We start from the raw sequence: 20,009 nt of genomic DNA on the forward strand, positions 1-20,009 counted from the left end.
GTGCGACCATCGGCCGGCGCGCTGTCGATTGCTCGGCTACATAGCTGCCGTTTAGGGTGCACTGCCGCCGCCGCAGCGGCACTACTAGTACACGCTGAATCAACTTCAGCAAGCACCACGATAGGACGTGTCGTCCGCTTGCTGCAGGCGGCCGTCCATCCATCGCATCGTGGTGGACGAAGTGAAACCGCGAAATTATTTATAGCCATGACAACGGCGCGGATCGAAGCTGGGGATGCAAAGCGCTCCCCCACTCCCTTTCACCCACGCGGCCAGACCCCCCCCACCCTTGAAAACATTAGAAAACATTCGTGCACAGGCTCGCGTCGATGTGCCGATGATGATTACTAAAATAAATAGTCCGCCGAGTCTGCCGGAGAAACGGCTTCAGCTCCGCAAACAATGGGGCACGGCGTTCTGCGCTAAGCCGATGGAGCTTAGATTTGGGATAAATTATTTTTTTATGGTTGCCCCAATTAAAACCAGCGCGTATTATTTCTGAATCTCGAAATTGGAGTTTCAATCAATTGGCCCTCCAGCACACGTTCGTAAACTTGAAGAGTCTTTTTAGGCATAGTTTCAACCAAGTCCCTCAACATTTCTATTTTAAAATCCTCCCGCGTTTCCGAATTTGTCACTTTCAACTAAGCAATGCTATTTAATACTGTTTAATGTTGGCATGAATTGGTTGCCCAATGATTTCTCTCCAAAGAATTTAGCTCGTGACTATGGATTGGTCACCACCAATTGTAATGTTACAATTTTCCGGGTTTCGAACTAAAACTTTATAATCGTCCCTTTGTTTTGGTAGAATTATTTTTTTTTGGAATTGGTATTTCACTTTGAACGGAACCGAGTAGCTGTTCCAGACTTATAATGATGATGGATTCAGGTTAAGCATCCTAGACACAAAATGCAATCAAAACCATTAAAGTTGCGAGTTGAAAAGTACTCTGAATCATTTCTTAAAGGGAAATGTGCAATCATTAGCTTTTCGGCGGAAAGTTCAATTTCGAAAGCAATCTTTGGGCCCAAAACATGGACTCTGTTTTTAGAAATATATTCACTGAATTCCTTTTACCAATCTGAACACAGAGATTATATTTTCATGATTAGAATTTTTGCTTCAAACATTAAAACTGCTTTTGAAATTGACAGAATCAATGACGAGTCATTTTTCCTCAAACCTCATCAGTATCCTGTTAAGCCGTCAACGAGGCCAAACAGATTCAACTTTTTTCGATCCAAAGCAAATCCTAAGTGCTACATTCCGTGATCGAAACTTGACCTTCTGTTTTTATACGTCATTTTTCGTAGCTAGCTGTTGATCAGAAAATTGCGTGGCTAGTGCTACGATCTTATTGACTCTAACAGCCTCCCCCTGCCGAGATTCGAACATTCGACGACTGACTTGTTAGACTAACGTCGTCGGCCTGCCGGGAGGCAACTTTTTTCGGCCAAAAATCTTAATTTACAGTGGAAAAACAAACACCAAAATTACCATAGTATAGTTTCAAATAGTTTCTCACCACTTTATCCGATCTACCAAGCCCACGTCCGATTTCTCGAATTGATACACCTGTCTTCTTATAGTCTTCAACTATTTGTCAATCCAAATCGAAAAACTTTCTTTTCGAATTGAACTTAACCGAAGAAAAACGTGCCACAAAACACTCTTTGTGGCTACAGAACGATTGAACACCTGATTTATTGAAAACACGTATTTTTGACAGCGTTGCACCGAACACACGATCACAATAACTCATGGAAAGCGTAAGTTGCACTAATACTAACAGAAATAAATCGCTTTTGATTTGACCGTAAATATCGTTTGTGTATGAAAATGCCCTTAACTTTCAAGAAACATTGACTTCATTTGATTTGATATGTGATCAATTTTACACATCAATAGAATGATGTTAAGTCACATAAATTATGTACGATTTTCTTCGTCTTTATTTATGATAAATTTGTTATGGAATGAGTTATTGCACCTGGACTCGAACCATTACCAGAACTACAATCATTCAAGCATACTTCAATAAGAGCAACTCATTTATTGACAATGTGATTATTTTTTGTTGGAACTTCCTACAATTATGTGTGATATAAATACATAATAAAACATAAAACATAATTATGCTGTACCTATGTATGTTTTCGGAAGTACTAGTTTGTACGCCGGTTGTCAATTTACCGTATACCTATTAATTGGATTTTATACTTTTGAAGATGACATGATTTTATGGCATCATAAACACACAAATCTGAAAATATTGTTGTTGGCATATTAAACTCTGTATTTTGCAACACACTTCAATCAGTGTAAAATAGGTGTGAACTAGATCTAAACTTGAACTAGGTCTGTTTAGTAAAGGGTGTCCCATATCAAATTGCACCACGGAAGGAACGCTGTAGAAAATTACCCAATTGGCCGATCCTTTTCAAACTTTCAGACAACAAAATATAACCCATTAGTAAGCTTTTGGCATATTTTTTCATTCAACTTCAATACCATAACCGTTGCTCGCTCCTTACGCTTAACTCCACTCAAAAAGTTTTGTACAACCTACTGTGTTACCTGACTCATAACGAATATACGTTATATACGGGGGAGGGTTTCGTAACTCACAAACTTTGTGGTTTTTCGTTTGATTGATCATAAATTCGAATAGAGCATACAAATATCCACTATACAACTTAAGAAATTACATGTTTACTCCAAAAATAAAAGCATGAGGGATTTTAGAATTTCGGAAATAGGGGTTCGTTATGAGTCAGGTAACACAGTAGCTGCAGCTTCATCTGTATGGAAATCCACTTTTTCTACATGTCTTCCACAGACTTGATCTCCTTGGGATGCTCCAGTAGCGCCTGCTACTTAATAGTCTAGTATTTTTCGATGGGCCTTAGTTCCGGTGCGTTGGAGGCGATCATGTCCTTGGGTACGAAAGTGACTCCGTTGGCTTCGTACCACTCCAATACATCCTTTGAATATTGGCACGAAGGTAGATCCGGCCAGAAGATCGTAGGCCCTGGTGTTGCTTCTACAGAGAAATCAAATGCTTCTGTAAACACTCCTTGAGGTAGATCTGCCCGTTTACGGTCCCGGTAGTCACGAACGGCGCACTCCGTTTGCCATGTGATTCTTGGCCAAATCATGTATTTCTTGGCAAACTATGAAAATCTCTGCATCCTTACTTCCTCCGGAACATCAAACTTGTGCTGGGCGGTGAAGTGCAGTAGCCCCGGAAGCTGCCAGAAGTCCGCGTTGACGTAAGTCTCATCATTCATGATGAGAGAGTTGAGGATTATACAGGGGCTTGCGCAAAATAAATTCGCTACGTTGCTTTTCGGGTGACGCCATTTTTTTCAATTTTCGAAAAATTGACCGCGATAAAAATATAGTGTAAACAATACACTCGAAACTACTTCTACTCAAATGTTCAAGAGCAAATACCCAATGGGTAATTTTCTACAGTGTTTCTTTCGTGGTGCGATTTGATGTGGGACACCCTTTAGTATGAAAGAATACACGCTATTCAAAAGACTGTTATTAAAAAATAAAATAGGCCATTAAAACGGCAAATGCCAGTTGGTTTATATTGCCATCATACTACACCTCTAAGCAAATTTAAAAAAAATCATTCGACGAAATTTTTGAGTTGCGCCCTTTTTAAGTTTTAAACAGCAGATTGCTCATCTGTTTTCTAGGGTCACGTTGGTCATATCTGGACATGTTCGGGGAACCTCTCAAATGTCCTGGGTCTAGCTACATTTGATCTTATCATCTGGCACGCTGCACACCTCTGTGCCTTGTTGTCCGGCATTCTCACAACATGTCTCGCCAATTGGACCTTTCCAGCTTAAGGAACTTTCTAAATACTGAGGAACCTCGTGGTTTATCTTTCTCCTCCATACATCGTCATACAGTGGACCCCCGTTCGTTTGAACGATTCCTCATGCAAACTAACGGGGTTAGTTTTTAATTTGAACAACTGGCAATTCTACATATACTGGTACTTGTGTGATCTGGTCGCCCTACTCTTTGTTATTGTTTTGGTTGTTTGATTCAGTTGGAAGTTGGAAGCAGCGAATATTTCATTCTCCGATCGGATTTTTATTATAATCGTTGGGAACGCAATGTGAAACAGATTAAACACGCTAGATCAGGACAAACAAATCGCGTTTATGCGCATTGTCTGCATAAGCAAATGATGTCATGTTGAGAATGACATATGAACCACCCAGCCAACACCAACTCGTATATCAATGTACGAAAATTATCGTAAATATCTCTTGATAAACTCGTATTCGTAAATAAAGTCATATAATGTGCGCACAAGTTGATATTCTATCGTTTATAATGCTAGTAGCTGACAAATATACGATTTTCAGCACAAAGTCGTATAGCTGTATGAAGCTTGTCGCGCTTAATCGGATCTTATCGTATTGAAATACCTATATAAGTGTATCGCTCAAGATTATTCCACAGTGCGTATATCGCCTCCAAAATGGTACGGATGAGCGGCTTTTGCGCGTCGAATACGGTTTTGTTGGATACATATCAGTACGTAATTCTTATTTGCAATCTAATTATATATATATGAAAATGCTGACTAGGCATTTTTAATTTGCACGTTGTGCAAACCAACGGGGTGCAAATTAAAAAGTGTTCAGATTAAAAGCGGTCAAACGAACGAGGGTCCACGGTATTCTTCATAATAGCAGCAAAAAAACTGTTTGATCAGGGTGTTACCGTTTTAATAGCTCAATTAAACTCAATAAACAGATTTCTTGCGGTTTGACAAGCAACCGCGATAAGATCAATTTTGATTGGTGCGCCATTTTGTATTGGAACGCCACACTGCAACCCTCTAACGGGTAACACTGTAAAATCGATGCGATCAAGCAAATGAGTATTTTGTCATGAAAGTACACTCACAAAGTTCTGATTTTCATGCAAAAATAATTATCTGGAGGAGCGCCAAGTAAGAAAAAGTCCAATTTCTCTTTTTCTGTTTCCCTGCCTAACGCTCTACCCAGATATTTTTTCAATTCAGATGTATTACAAAATTAAAACAATACATGAAATTTACTCATAGCAATTTTTTTTGGTCAATCATTTTGTTCTAGATGTCCGTTTCCTTCAAAAGTAAAAAAGGGAATATTCGCGCATTAATTATTTTCGGAATTTTTGTTTTTGAGAAATGATAACTTTTGAATGCAAGGTCAGAATGTTATGATATTAGTATCAAAATGTCAAGAAATCTGTTCTGAACACATTTTGTATATTGCCAATCAAAAACAAATTTCGTATGCGGCTCTGGAGCTCCAAAAGCGAAGGCCGTCTACAGACGGTCTTACCCGCTAGAGGGTTAACGTGGTAATATAAGCAACCACAATAAATTTATTATTCAGTTATACAGTTTTATGGTTTTCTAGCAGTTTTTATGGTTTTCTAGCTAGCTATAAGTGTGTTAGGGCTGGTATCCTCTTGGTATTGCGCAATACCACAATAAAACCAGAGGTAATGACTTATACCGCAATAAAACCTTTATAAAATTCAAGTAAAACCAAGAGGCTTTAGAAATGTTACTTGGGCAGCCTAATGAAGGGCATGTTACCTTACTTTTTTCGTTTTCTGACGTGGCTAAACCGAACCCATTATAAAAGTATCTTCCTTTTTGGGGAAGAAAATTGAATCGAAATCCAGAGATATTTACATTTTTCATTGAGTAAATCTGGGTTAGTTTGTGAGGCATTAAATCATTTGGCATAACGTTCTTCGGTATAACGCCATTTGGAATAATTCCTTTTGGCATAACAGTCTTTTAGCATGAAATTCATTTAGCAAAACGAGTTTTTGACATAATTGATAATTTAGTCAGGTATGGTTGTTTAGTGCTTGCTTATTTAGTGCTTTTGACACTTGTTAATTTAGCCAGAAATTGTGGTTTGGTGTGTGCGGTGAAACGAATAACCGTAGTGTAATGGTTAGCATTCACCCCTCTCACACCTCTAGGACCCGGGCTCGAATCCCAAACCCGCAGATGTCACGAATGACCTAAAAGTGTTAAAGGAACTATAATCCAACAAAAAATCATCGTGATTTTGTCTGGACTCTTGCAATGATTTCAAGCATTTAACTTATTTTTTATAATGGCTATCTCTAACAATCGACCCGACACGAATGCACTAACAGGTGTAAAGTATCGCTAATAAAAAACAACAACAAGAACATCTAACAATCGACGAAGGGAACGGCAGAAGAAAGCAATGAAACAAAAGCTTTGATAGTGTCTCCAAGGCGTGACAAAACGTGAAAAAAGTGCGGCAAATTAGGCAAGGGAGGGCCATTGCAGAAACGCTTACTAAGTTTGTATAACGTTCCTCTTTACCTAAGCTGAGGGGTCCCCGGATCGAACCAAGCTATACTGCCGGTACTCGCATAACAGTCCAATTTTTATATAAAACTTCATAGAAAATGGGACTGTTATGCGAGTAGTGGCAGTATAGTGGGAGTCAATTATAAACGGATTCGAAGCCAGCACATATATTTTTATGCAAGTTTGAGAAAATCTTCTTAAGGTGATACGGTACTGAATCCCAACATGGCCGGAAAAATGGCGTCTATGTGAGCATATTGATGCTATCGATTCGACCATGTTGGCCTCCGTACCGTTTCACCTTAAGACCGCAACTTTACGGTGTTGTGTAGGATTCACAAGGTGTCAACTTGCGCCTACTTACTAAAAACTCTCCTACTTCCCTTGTTCTGAACCCCTCCCGGAATTACCGTTAGGTTTTAATTCTGGAGGAAGGATGTGCCTAAGCACTCCACCGTTGTTGTTGTTAGTGTAGGTTCAAACAACACTCTCTGTCATGTCATACTGCCGGACTCGTCAGCCAGGACCTGGGTTTTCCCCTCAGCTCTTTATCTGACCCTAGCTAAGCTAGGTCAGACTTCGTCGTTCTACCCGTTGCCGTTGCAACTCCGTCACCGTTACGTATCGACGGCGCCTCACACATGGCCGATAAATAAATGGATATCGGTATGTCCTTCAGCTCTTTCGTGGCTTTAGCAATTGGCTGTTTTACTGCTTTGGCCACGAAGTTACTGGACTAGATTTGCCATAAACGATTCGGACGATTAAATCCCATGGACATTCCATTCTTGCTGATTGTTAACCTTCTTCGGGAACTTGAACTGCGAGATATATTTAACATCATCGTTTACCTTCTTGGTGGAGGACGTAAAAAACTCGGTCCATTGCGAATCGTTATCGTCCAGGATCAAGCAGATTTTGTCATACATTATGACCACGACGTCGCGCTTGGCCAGAAAGATGTTTTCTTCAGCATCATAAGTCGCTCGTGCATGCTGCTCAGACACGACAGGTCTCGACGGATGTTTCTGCATAAAAATATCCATTTTGGCCAGGTACTTCCTCAACGTTTGGCCGGTAGCTCTGTTCTCGCGGTTCTTGGCACGGAACGATAAAGCCACCTCTCTCTCGGTTTTCTCTTTAGATTCTACTATACTTTAGGGGTCGCGCAGAGCTGCCAGGCAGTGGTTGTAAATGTCGGATTGGCAATATTCGGCCGAAACGAATTCCAACTTCTTCGCTCCGGGGTGAAGCTGGTAGTACGAACGAAGCATCGAGTGTAGTTGCTGTTGTCGCCATGGCCAATAGAATTACTGCGACTTGCGATGCATAGGTGAATTCACCAGGGGAAACAGGAAAGTCGCAGGAAAAATTAGCTCCGTGCACAGTGCTAGTTTTTTTTTCGAAAAAAGAAGATATTTGTCTCAATACCAAATGCCGCTAGGCTACATTCAATCTTTTGATGTAAAAAGACTGGTATAGGATACTTAAGAACTCTAATGGTTTATTTTTTGTTCATGGTACGTGTCTATTTATAACAGTTTGATCCAAATGTAGGGTATTTTAACCTATTTTGCTCGCTGAACAGAGATGGAAAGCAAAGCAAAGCCTAGGTGCTACATTCCGTTATCGAAACTTGACCTTCTGTTTTCATACGACAGACTTCGCAGCCAGCTGTTAGAGTACAGGACAATTGCAAGGCCAGTTGCTACGATCCTATTGACTCTAACAGCCTCTCCCAGCCGAGATTCGAACATACGACGACTGGCTCATTAGGCCAGCGTCATACCTCGAAGCCAACTGGGAGGAACAGAGTATGCACAGATTAATATTTCTGAAATTTGCCGGGATAAAGTCGATTTTTTTTAGAGAAAATGAACCTTTTTCATGTGGAGTCTGATGGTAGATTCTTTAATTGCGGCAATTAAAGGTATTCTACTCTGTTTTTCTCCATTACTGTCGCACAAATTAGAATAATGAAATGTTTCGAATTTCCACTATTACTGGTACACTCACTATTACTGGTGCATCTACCCTATCGTTATGTTTTCGAAGCAGTGTGTTTGATTCTTGCACTAGCGGTCCTTTTTCTTTGTGTTTCATTCAAACCAACTTGTAGCCGATCTAGTTTTGAACATTCATTTTCATTTGTTCAGCTTTAAGTGCGCTTTACCTACCGATAATAACCATCTAAAAAGCAGCTAATAATGAAGTCGGCTAGGAACCATTTCAGTAGCGGTGCAAATTAGATTTTTCGATAGAATGCCTGCCAAATCATGCTTTCGAGAATGTGTGGCGCACTGGGAAGTGTGAAGAATAACACCGAACGCCCACACCACTTGGCAGCTCTCTAAGCCTCTAAGATGGTTGATTTTCTCACCTTCTAAACACAACCACCGGCACCGACCGGCCGGTTGGTTGTCGTCCACGGTGCGGCGTGATACGGCACGGACAGAGAATCGAAAATCGCCATCACTCAAGCCGAGATAAGCCGGTCAGCTAATTTTGGACCATCGAACCGAAGCGACCTGTCTGTGTGGCGATGAGCCGCTGCTGCTACTGTCGTCGCAGTATGATGGGCATGCTTTAAGCTTCTACCTACTACATATATCGAAGCAAAATATGTACGTACATATGTTGCATCAAATGGTTTCAGAACATTCGTTTTGCTCATACCCTTTGGATGTGTATTCAGGCGAATTAGTTGATCATGAGGGTTAGATCTAGCTAAGGCGAGAAATTGATCGAAGTGTGGAATGATTGGTTTATATGGAATCAATTTTTTTCTGGAAATTAATACATCCTTCAGAAATGGAGGTTTATTTAAATGCCTACCATAAATAGATCAGTTGATGTGCTCTGGTGTTACCTCACGTTTGTTTTTAAAAACCACGTAGTTGAATTCAATATTTCTGATATTCTCAAAAACTCGCCGATTTCGGGAAAAATGCAAGGGCTGCTAAAAACTTAGTTCAAGTCAGTTCAAAGCAAACCGAAAGCACATCAACTCTCAACCCGCACGACCTGTAGAGATAGATAGATGTGTCATGCCCCTAGTGCTGTGCTACACAGTAGCCGTCTATAAATCTTCGTCAATTGAAAACTATTTAAGCGACGATTGAAGGCAATACATAAATGAATTTTCATTGTACCATTATCATTATCGTTCACGGAACCACCAGCATTGCGCCACCCGTCACGTCATATACTTATACCTACAGTGAGCGTGCAGTGAAACAACACGGTGCAGTATTTTACGCATTGTCACTAGTCCATTAATTCTCACGTCCAAACATAGGGACTAGCAATTATTACGATTCTAGACCGCGACAATGAACTGGCGTTTGCGTCTGTGTGTATGCTTGTGTTGGGAATACTCACAGTAGAATGACTGAAACCGTTTGTGATAATTGTTTGTGTTTTTTACTAACGTTGGGTTTTTTTAATTGAAAAGTTTAGGTGATACTGTGAAGCAACCTTGCACTGTATGTTATGAGTTACTACGCTTTATTAATCAAGGAAAAACTTACTGTCCATTATGGTCCCATTTGCACAACTGATTATGCACGCTCATTAGTAGAATATATCCGCACAAAAATTAAAACTGATATTATAAAGTTCACACCGAAGATATGGAATGGGATATTGGTTGTTTTAACTGATGTTTCTTACGGAAACTTTTACGACGGTCCTCAACTAGGGCATTTTTTCATCCATAGTTGTATTTGCTTGCTCATTCAGAAGATATATATTATCCACATCTTGCTTTCAACTACTTCTGGATTGTTACTTTTCACGATACTTCAATTAAATGACTCAGAACGTTCAATTAGTTGCCATTTGTGTGCAAGCAGTGGTTTTTGAATTCCTGCAGACTCATACACATACCCCAGAGTTCTACCAGGCATCCTGTGTAAGGCTAGAAATAAATCAATCGTATGCATTCAATGCTGCAAAATAGCTAGTTCAAATAAAAAAAAAACACTCAAATTAAACGCATAGTTTTCGCAGTCATTAAATTGCCTCTGCCTCCACAAATAAAAAAACAGAAAGCGATTAATCCGTACTCACCTCTGAGCGATTTTACTGCTCTGGCTAGTTTCGCGTGATCGTTTAGTCATTGGCAAACCGTTTGTCGTTGACAGCGAGTCGCCTCAAGGCAAAACAAAAAAAAACACCCGAAGAAATGTGCTATTTGTTGACTCTAGTCTATTTTGATTATTTATTTATTTTGAAACCATAGACGCTAGATTCATTGCTGCTAACCCGATAGCCATCGTTACTAATTAAGGTATCTGAAAACAATAAAAAAGAGGAGCATGCACTCTTTTCACAAAAAAAGTACAATGACCATACATTTGGTTCTCGAATATTATATAGAAAATACTATGAATATTAAAATTGTTAGGAATGATGATGCCATACACTCGAACTAAACCTGTTAATTCTCTTTAAAAAATCATGACATGCAGTTAACTATTAACTAGATCAATTTAAAAAAAACTATCGTATTTCCAAGAATGCTCCTTGAAATTATGTATAACTATAACTATCAAATGACCAGTATATGCAACTATTTGCTTACTTATAATGTAATACCACTCTTGAACGTACTTTATAACATTGTCAATAACAAACAAAGTCCAATAATAAAATAAACCAAAACTTACACCCACCTAGTTTCAATTCACGACCTTTCTTGATTACTCTGTGCCTAATCTTTGTGTAAATGCTCCACCGAATCATCACTTACTCTGACTGGCAAACAACAATACTAATGTCCTACGATGGTTGCAGTTTATTTTCCACGTTTCAGCATAACAAAACAACTACGAACAAAAATGGAAATTCACCGTGCTTAGCCGTACACCACCGCCAGAAATATTCAACACTATAAACATAAGGCATCCTATGGAACAACGGAAGTTGCAAAGTCAAATTACTTTTAACAAAACATTTTTTATGCTTTCAAACTCAGTACTAAAGCTTTGATAAAATGGTATTTAATGAACCAAAACAGCAAGCTCGGCCTATTTAGGTACTAACTTTTTAAAACATTAGGAAGCTTGGATTTTTTTTGGTTCTCCAACAACATGATGGATGATCAATTTCTGTTGCTAACGAGCTTAAATTTCAATTTCGTTTCTCACTCATCACATGGTCATGAACACGTGAGGGATTGCAGCTTAATTACGGTTCACTAAGGCTCATATTGGTCAAAAATTAATTCATAATTTAAATGTTTGAACTGAAGCTCACAAATCACCACCTTTGCGAACAACGAGCGATTCAAATTTGCTTTACAATTCACCGCAAACATGCGTAGAAAAATTTTTTTCAACGTAGAACTTACTACGTTTTACGAAAAGTTATTGAGGTAAAATTTTTATCTTAAATTGGTTTGTTAACTCGTATATCTCGAACTGTTAGAAATCACTCGGGAAACTTAAACTGTGCTCTGGATCTCTAAAATATATAAACAAATAAATGATTTAGTGTTGTGCTGCTGCAAACCGAAGTAAAGGCAATATCACTAGTAGGAATCATTTTAACGAACTTCAGCAATCTGCCAATTAGAATTGAAAACCGCAAAAATAATACTCTGCATTCGACATTGTACTAGCATGAAGAGGAAACACGCCGGCATTCGCTGGTTTCAAGGAACCTCGTTGGGCGTCAGTTTTGTTCGTTACTACGGCAACCGAATAGAAAATGGATTGTATTCTAGCTTCAGCGAAATGTTGTAGTTCATCAAATTCGAGAACTGCTTTAAAGTCTACATAAGTCAGTTTTTTGTATGGATATCATCACTACGACCAGCATTTTGATCTATTATAATCTTATCCGGGTGTTGTTCCGTACTTCATTATTTCTACAGAAACGCTATAGAATGAGCGAACTGCTTATTATCCGTGCTTAATAGTGGGTGTTTTTCATCCCGTTTTTTCATTCCGCGCTTCTTACTATGTACTTTTCAACCAATCTGGCTCTAGAACCAGGAAGGAAGTGTGGAGACTAATAATAATTTGCTCTTGGACAAGAGGCTTCATTCGCACCTCGAGCAAGTATCATTCTCATAACCAGCCGCGGTTAGAGGCTTCATGGTCGGTGAAGCAGAGTTCAGCAGTGAGGGTGTGTATGTGTGTATGTGTTCCTTACTACTTTTGCATTACCAATCTCGTTGCTAGAACCAGGTAGTGGATCAAGTTATAATTTGCCCTTGAACAAGAGGCTCCTTTCGCACCTCAAGCAAGTACTACGCTTATAACTTGCCCTGGCAAGATCTTAATAAACGCAGAATTTAGTAGGAAGGATGTGGAGGGGTCTGAGAGTAAACCCATGCTAAAGTCACTTAACATCGAATGGCCTGATTCTACTAAGATTCGAACCCACGATCACTCGCTTGTCAAAGCAGACTCAGTAACCTTGCGGCTACAGGGCCCCGCTAATTTCAGCGTACTTAAGAAATCAGTAGGCATGGTTCCACTAATTAAAAAAAATGTTCTGGAATAGTTACTGCATGAAACGAATTGTATAATTCAGGTAAGCATTGAAATGAAAATTTAGTATAATTGTAGTTTATCCTTTATATGCGGCGTATATCATTTAAGCACAAACGCTATTCGTCCTACTTGCATTAAAGGTACGCTTATCTAATATAGATTCAGCTAATCGATGCAGGCGGACTTGAAGAACGCCGACGAGATTTGCGACGATGTTGCAAATTTGAAAATTGTTACCGTAAACCAGTTCACATTTGACTGAAGTTTTTGGAGCGTCTTAGTAGGATACGAAACCTGGAATTAAAAAAAAAAGAAAACTTATCCCATTTAATTATACTATGTATATTTATTCTTGACAGATACAAACCTCAGGGTTTGTGTTCGAAAACAGACACTGAGGAAGCCTGCAAGTCGTAGGCGAAATACGTATCTGTCAAGAATAAATATACATAGTAGAATTAAATTGGATAAGTTTTCTTTTTGTTTAATTCCAGTTCGCATTCACCATTTTATAAATTAGCTACATCGTTAAACAACAAAAAAAACAAAATAAGTCTAAGGTTACTACCTTGTGGAACTCCGTAGTAGTTAGAGAATTTATGCGATGAGGAGGTATTAAATTTGACTTTTTTAATACAAGATTTTAGCCAAGCACAAAGCTACCTGGAAAACCATAAATGTCGAAGCTTTTTAATGACAATGCGATCATACGCTATTTTTAAGTCCGTGAAGATCACTTCCGCCCATGTCCGTTACCAACCGCTTTGCAACAGTGAGTAGTAAACTCCATCAAGTTTGTGTTCACTGGATGACCAAACCAGGCATAAACCTATGTTGCTGTGAAGAGATGTAACCGTATTTTTAAATAGAGTAAGGAGGGGCAAAAGTACGATGCGGGTAAAAGTGCGATTGAATGATTTATCGGTGCAGATTCCGAGTAAATTTACTACATTGGCATGGATGGGTGACTACTCTGACATCTTGAATCTAACGTAAACTTTGATTGCTCACGAAGCATAGTTGCTGAGTTATGTACAAATGTTATTTTAGGGCGGTTTTGATGTAATTTTTCGTTATACGGCAAATACGATATCAACAGGAGGATATTACTTGTTGAAAATTTGTAGCAGCGTTTTACATCACTCACATATCTGTTTTGAAAATACGATGAAAAGAATTTACAAAATATATTTCACTTTTCCGTAATTTAATCTAACCGCGTCAAGCGACTAACGGGGTAAAAGTTCCATTCACGGACGGGGCAAAAGTGCGATTCATGGAGGAGGCAAAAATGTATAGCTAATTATATAAAGCTTTAAGCACTATATTACAGATACTAGAAATGAAAGATTTGCAGAAAACTGTGTGCTCTACAGATGTTGGCTGAAGAAAAACAATGTGTTTCCGCTGATGAAACAAAAAACAAACGTTTAGAAAAGTTTCGATCTAACGGAAGCTGCAATACACCAGCGCAAAATAGAAAAGGTGCAAATTGAGAATATTCCTTACCGAAACATAACGCAGATTGAAGACAATATGGTTTTTTTAGCTACTGCTGGGCTAATTTCACGGTACACGCACTTTTGCCCCGCTAGTGTGGTAAAAGTGCGAATCTGCACTTGATCAGAATAAAGAAGAATTTATTTTGCAAAACACTATTACCGCAGATGATTTATAGTTGAACGTAAAGACAATGAGTTACTGCATCACTATAAAATATATTATGTTGTTGTCCTTCGTTATATCTCACGAAAATTGATGACAACTTCAAACATCGCACTTATGTCCCGCCCTACTCTATACGTGAAATAAGATTGACTTTTTTCATTCAGAGACAAATTTCATTTGCTCAAAATTTTCCAACGGCGGTGGTGAACTCATTTTTACGAAACTTCAAATTTTTAGGCAATCGCAATCTCCTTTTCCGCAAATTAAAATATTTACCCGTCAGTCCCGGTGTAGTGGTTAGCATTCACGCCTCTTGCACCGAGCACCTGGGTTCAAATCCCAACCCCGCAGAATGACATAAGCTGTTAAAGTGACTATAATCTAACAAAAAAAAAATTACCAACTGCGACGGATAAAACAAAATGGAAGGAGCTGTGCCTCGGAGCATAATCGCGAACTTGAAGTAGAATTGATTATTTTACTCTATTGTTTCGGCGACATTCCGCTTATCGAATCTGGAGTCATCTCCACGCTTACGGGAATTCAGCTGCTGCAGGTTGCGGGAATTCAGCTGGCTACGTAATCCGTAGAAGGTTCTGTTTGCAGACGCTATACGCCTTTTTACTTCACGGCTTACATCGGTGTCATATGTCACTAACGTACCAAGCTAAACAAATTCGTCGATCACTTTAAAAGTATCACCATCTATCACTACCGCAGTTCCAACATCCGAAGGGTTACCACGCTTTCTTCCAGCCACCATATACTTTGTTTTGGTAGAATTTATAATAAGCCCTATCCTCGTAGCTTCCTGCTTAAGATGTATGTCGCCTCTTCCACTGCTCTACGGTTAATACCGATGGTATAGGTGTCATCCGCGAACTCTAGGAGCATGTGAGATTTCGTGCGCTATTCAGACGCTTGATTTTGAACTATCAAGGGTAGCACGTATCAGTCTGGTTAGCTTAGTTGGAAAACGAAATTTTGTTTAACTGAATCGTACACCGCTTTGAAGTCTATAAACAACTTGTGATCTGCTAGGTAAATACTCGAAATTTATCGTGAAAAGTCCCTTTCGAAAACCGTACTGGTATTCGTCAACAAAGGTTTTCTGCAACGGCCTCAGTCTATAGTCGGTCTTAGTTACGGGATTTGGACCGGATTCCACTCAATTCATGCATCATTATTATGCTGCTACAGAAAAAACAGCTTGTTTTTCTGTAGTCACTCATTTTGATAAATTACTTAATAAATACTCAAGATGTGGTCCACGGCTTGTTAATGCAGATTACTTGTCAAACAAGGAACTTGTTCGGAAATTTCGACTTCGTATTTTAAATTTTTCAGGCTGCCGAGAACTCTTGCGGTCGAACGAGGAGTGGAATTCTGGGCTATGAATTGCCACTTTTAAATCCAAAATTGCAGACTATTATTCAGTATTTTGCATGAAAACTTCAGCAGTAAATGTTATTTTAGAGGTAGCTGTTAGAAATCAAAAATGGATGTTTGACGATAGTATCCAAGATGGTGGATTGCTATTCATGATATTTTGATTATTTTACATGAAAATCCCAATATAACATGGACTTTCCTGGAATCGGAAAAACAGTCAGGGATCAAAAAATCAACTTTTGAGTCCAATATTAACTCCAAAATGGCGGACTACTGTTTAGTACTAGCTGATTGCCCGATCTTACTCGGGGCCCATTTATCTCTTGGTCACTTGTACACTGTTATTGTAACGAAAATTGTCATAATGCAAGAAACAAAATCCCTTTTCTTCATTTGAATGTGTCTACTCTCTAATCCCTTTGCTAGTTTCCGTCCTGTTTTCCTCCAGCCAGCCGCTTGTAAAGCTGTCTTCTTCTCGGTAATCCCTATAAATCGACACAAAACCTTTTTTAAGCTTTTGATCCTCCCATACTACCCTTTTTAGAAATCCATCATTCCAAATGCAAGAGAAACGCACCCCTTCACCCATTTGAACCTGCCTCCTCCTTGTAAGAAGCAGGCTGATTCTTTTGTGTCAAAAACATGCGTTTGACAAACGACGTTTGATGAAGAACCGTCCTGACGTTCCGAAGTTATTGCGGGGCATACAATCATATTCACGTTCTTCGCTTCTTCACCTCCGTTCTTCCTTCTGCTGTGCTCTGAAAAAATCTCAATTCTCGGCGTTTTACTGGCGCAAAGCTCAGAATACGAATCGATTTGCTTTCTTTCAGTCGACTGTTACCTTCTCCAACAATCGAAGAGTTGTTTTGCTTTTGCAGTACTTTTGTGCTTTGCTCTGCCCCCGAATGAGCGACAGTTTTTTCATCTTTCTCTTTTTGCCGAAGCACTCCCGAATGCATGCTCTCAAGGTCACGGAGCAAATCGTTTCAGTCCGTATAATTGCCTGTTAGATATTCTCTTTGGGACGCGGAGCAAATGGTCTTTTGTCTCCAGTGTGCGAAGAAAAGATTAGCTCTGCATGTAGTTGTGCTGCTTCTACGCAAGATGAGTGGCTATAAGAGACAAACATTATTCAGGCATCATTCGCTCTTGGACGTTGTGAGAAGCAGATTACGTTGCCTCTGTGTGCTTAAGGTGAAATTAGTCGTCATCGATTCTGCCAATTTCAAAAGCAGTTTTTTTGTTTGAAACAAAAACTCTGTTCATGAATATATATTCGCTGTGTTCAGATTGGCAATAAGAATGTAGTATTTGCATTTTTATAAACAGAATCCCGCTTTTGGGCCCAAAACCTGCTTCCGAAATTGGGCTTTCCGACGAAAAGTTAATGACTGCTAGTTTCCCATTAAGATGAGCAAAATCAAGCCTGTTTACCAGTCAGCTCCCCTTCTTATACATCCCTTAATTATGCATCGATTTGCTCTATGAAAATCCCTATAACGGAAAACAAACAGGTTTTTTTTTCATATAACCCTCCTCGGTGGAAGCCGCTCTTTTCTCACAGGCACTTGCACAACTGCAATCGGTCTAAATGCATGAGAAACGTAACCCTTTTTACTTATTTGGATCTTCTCTCAGGAACCCCCTCCTTTTGTCAACCCCCCAGTGCTGATCCGCTTATGTCAAGGAAGGAATGTGTGAAAAAATCTCCCATTAAAATCAACAATCATACACGCGAACTAATTCACAATTACGGAATTAAAAATTACCAATATGACTTGAAAATTGAAATAGATGTGGAATAAAAACTACCAGTCTACCCATGCGACAAGTAATCCAATACCTTCCGCTAGAGCGGCATAGCATTATATGACTCAGTCGGGTTTCATTCAACCGATTCATCAATCAACCCAGCCGCGGCCAGCGTCGGAAGATAAATGTCCATTTCTAAGTCGCGGGCATCCGCAGGCAACGCTTCCAGTTGGTAGCGTTGCGCGTCGGTTGCTGTGTGAATCGATTCATAAAACCGATTAACCGGGTACCCTCTTGCCAAAAGTTTCTGTGAATGAATGAACGCAAAAGCCGCGGCTCTGCTGGCGTCATTCTGCTGATCCGGCTGACTCATACTCAAGTCGGCCGTCGTCGGTCATTAGTGTCGTGCCAAAACTCAAACCCCCGTAGACGGACAGGATCGCTCGAGAGACCGCACGATCGATGCCCTGGTCACAATCTGTCGCTGTCCTTCTTTGTACCTACATCGCCATGAGTGTGGGTCGTGGATTTCGTTGAATTATACAGAAATCGACAAAACTTACAATTTTACCTTACACGCTTGGGGTTGGCTAATGATCAGTCCATGCGTCCTCTGAAGTCGCGCACGAGTTATGGAATCGAATATGCGCATGGTTGAAGTCGCTTCCCACGCGACACCTTCCTTGCCGCCACCATCCAGGTGGTAGGCGTCCGTTCCGCGCCGTACGCGATACGACAACAGCCAACCAGTTTGCGCTCAATTGGTTACATTCGGAATACTAATTTGGATGAGCCGAAGCCGACATCGATGGGGTAATGAATACGCCACTTGTCGATATGGCCGCGTCCTGGCGCGAAACCCGCTCTGCGGACCATTTGTTCCTCGAATCACGAAGTGGGATTTATTGAAACTTCCACCGCATACGCTTCGAACTGGACAAAAGGAATGTACGGAAAACAACCGGGCGCTAGTTCCGCACGATTAGTCGTGTGGGTGCATATGTATGTGAGAGTGCGTGCGTATATGCATACCCGTGTGTGGGCGATTTGATTTACCGCATTACCTTTTCTTCCTCCTCAGGCCGCAGTAGCCTAGCCGGACTGTGCTGGTGCTGGCATCGGAGTCGTCCAAAATTGGAGAGCAGACTTCTTTTGCGCATGGGCGTTTTGGGCGCCTGAAAGGTCGTTTTTTAACTTAACTAAAGTTAATTCGCCTTCGTCCGTGAGTCGATTTACGGCGCTTGGCGTGTGGGAAAATAGAAGTTTCAGACACTGGAAATGTACTAAAAACTGCAGTTAGACGTGGGAGGATTTGATTTGATATCCATTGAAGTGGGTAGAAAGTCAAGTAGTTGGCCGGTTTTATGCTGATTTTTTCAATGACACTATGCAAATGAGAGCGTAGCTTAGACACTACGCCTTGAGTGATAGACTACGTATTCTAATAGGTCAATTTCAATAGCATTGGGTTTTGGCTGCATGCCACTATGCATGTCGATTCGGCGTATGTTAAACATTTGGCATAAGTCCGACTAATCCATACATAAATCCGATGCGTTTTCATTCAAGGAAATTTTAAAAACATCGTCATTGCATCAACACACTTTTATTCACACATTCAACCGACAGAAACAAAAAATCTTTGAAACATATGGGCGGATCAGATGATTGAAGTCAACCCAATTTCCCAACAAAATAAATTAGAACTCGTAGTCGAGTTTAACGAAAGATAAATACGGACCGTGACGATGAAATCAAACGGAATTCCTACGCGCGCTCTCCGGTGCGCACCATCTGTTGGCGTGCGGTGCATATATGCAGTTGCGCAACCTACTGGCCTGGCCGCCTGTTCGCGAGTCTAGCTGCTGCAGCATGTCTTTCCGAATGCCATCAACTACCCACCAAAAAGGGCCTCGTTATGGCCCGGCTGAATGTAGTAGGTACCTTGGCGATAGCAAACGGCGATGGTCTCCCGTTTAGCTTAGCCTAGATCGGTTGCTCAATTCCACATTCAAATCAATCTTCAAAGAAAGGCGGTCGCATAGTAATGCAGTCACCGTGTGTAGTGCAGTGCGGCGGCGGTATGACAAAAGCACAGTTTCAAATTTGAATCTAATTAGCTCATTCTAGGCGGGATGGGTGGGTTGTGTTTTGTTACGCAAAACAACTCAGGTAGTCTCACCTACGCACGCGCGATACACGCCAACCGATGCGGCACACGTTCGCCGTCGGGAATAGTGTAGATATATCTGTATTTTGATATCGATGCCTTGGTTGATTCCGGTGATTTGACGCCCACTTG

At 40.2% G+C, this 20,009-nt stretch overlaps 1 protein-coding gene across 3 annotated transcripts in view; it reads left to right on the top strand.

Moving 5' to 3' along the window:
• Positions 1 to 20,009, top strand: part of LOC128744616 (protein held out wings) — a 52,267-nt gene that overhangs the window by 11,515 nt on the left and 20,743 nt on the right. The window lies entirely within an intron of this gene.

This window comes from Sabethes cyaneus, chromosome 3 (genome assembly GCF_943734655.1).
Source record: "Sabethes cyaneus chromosome 3, idSabCyanKW18_F2, whole genome shotgun sequence".
NCBI classification, from domain to species: domain Eukaryota; kingdom Metazoa; phylum Arthropoda; class Insecta; order Diptera; family Culicidae; genus Sabethes; species Sabethes cyaneus.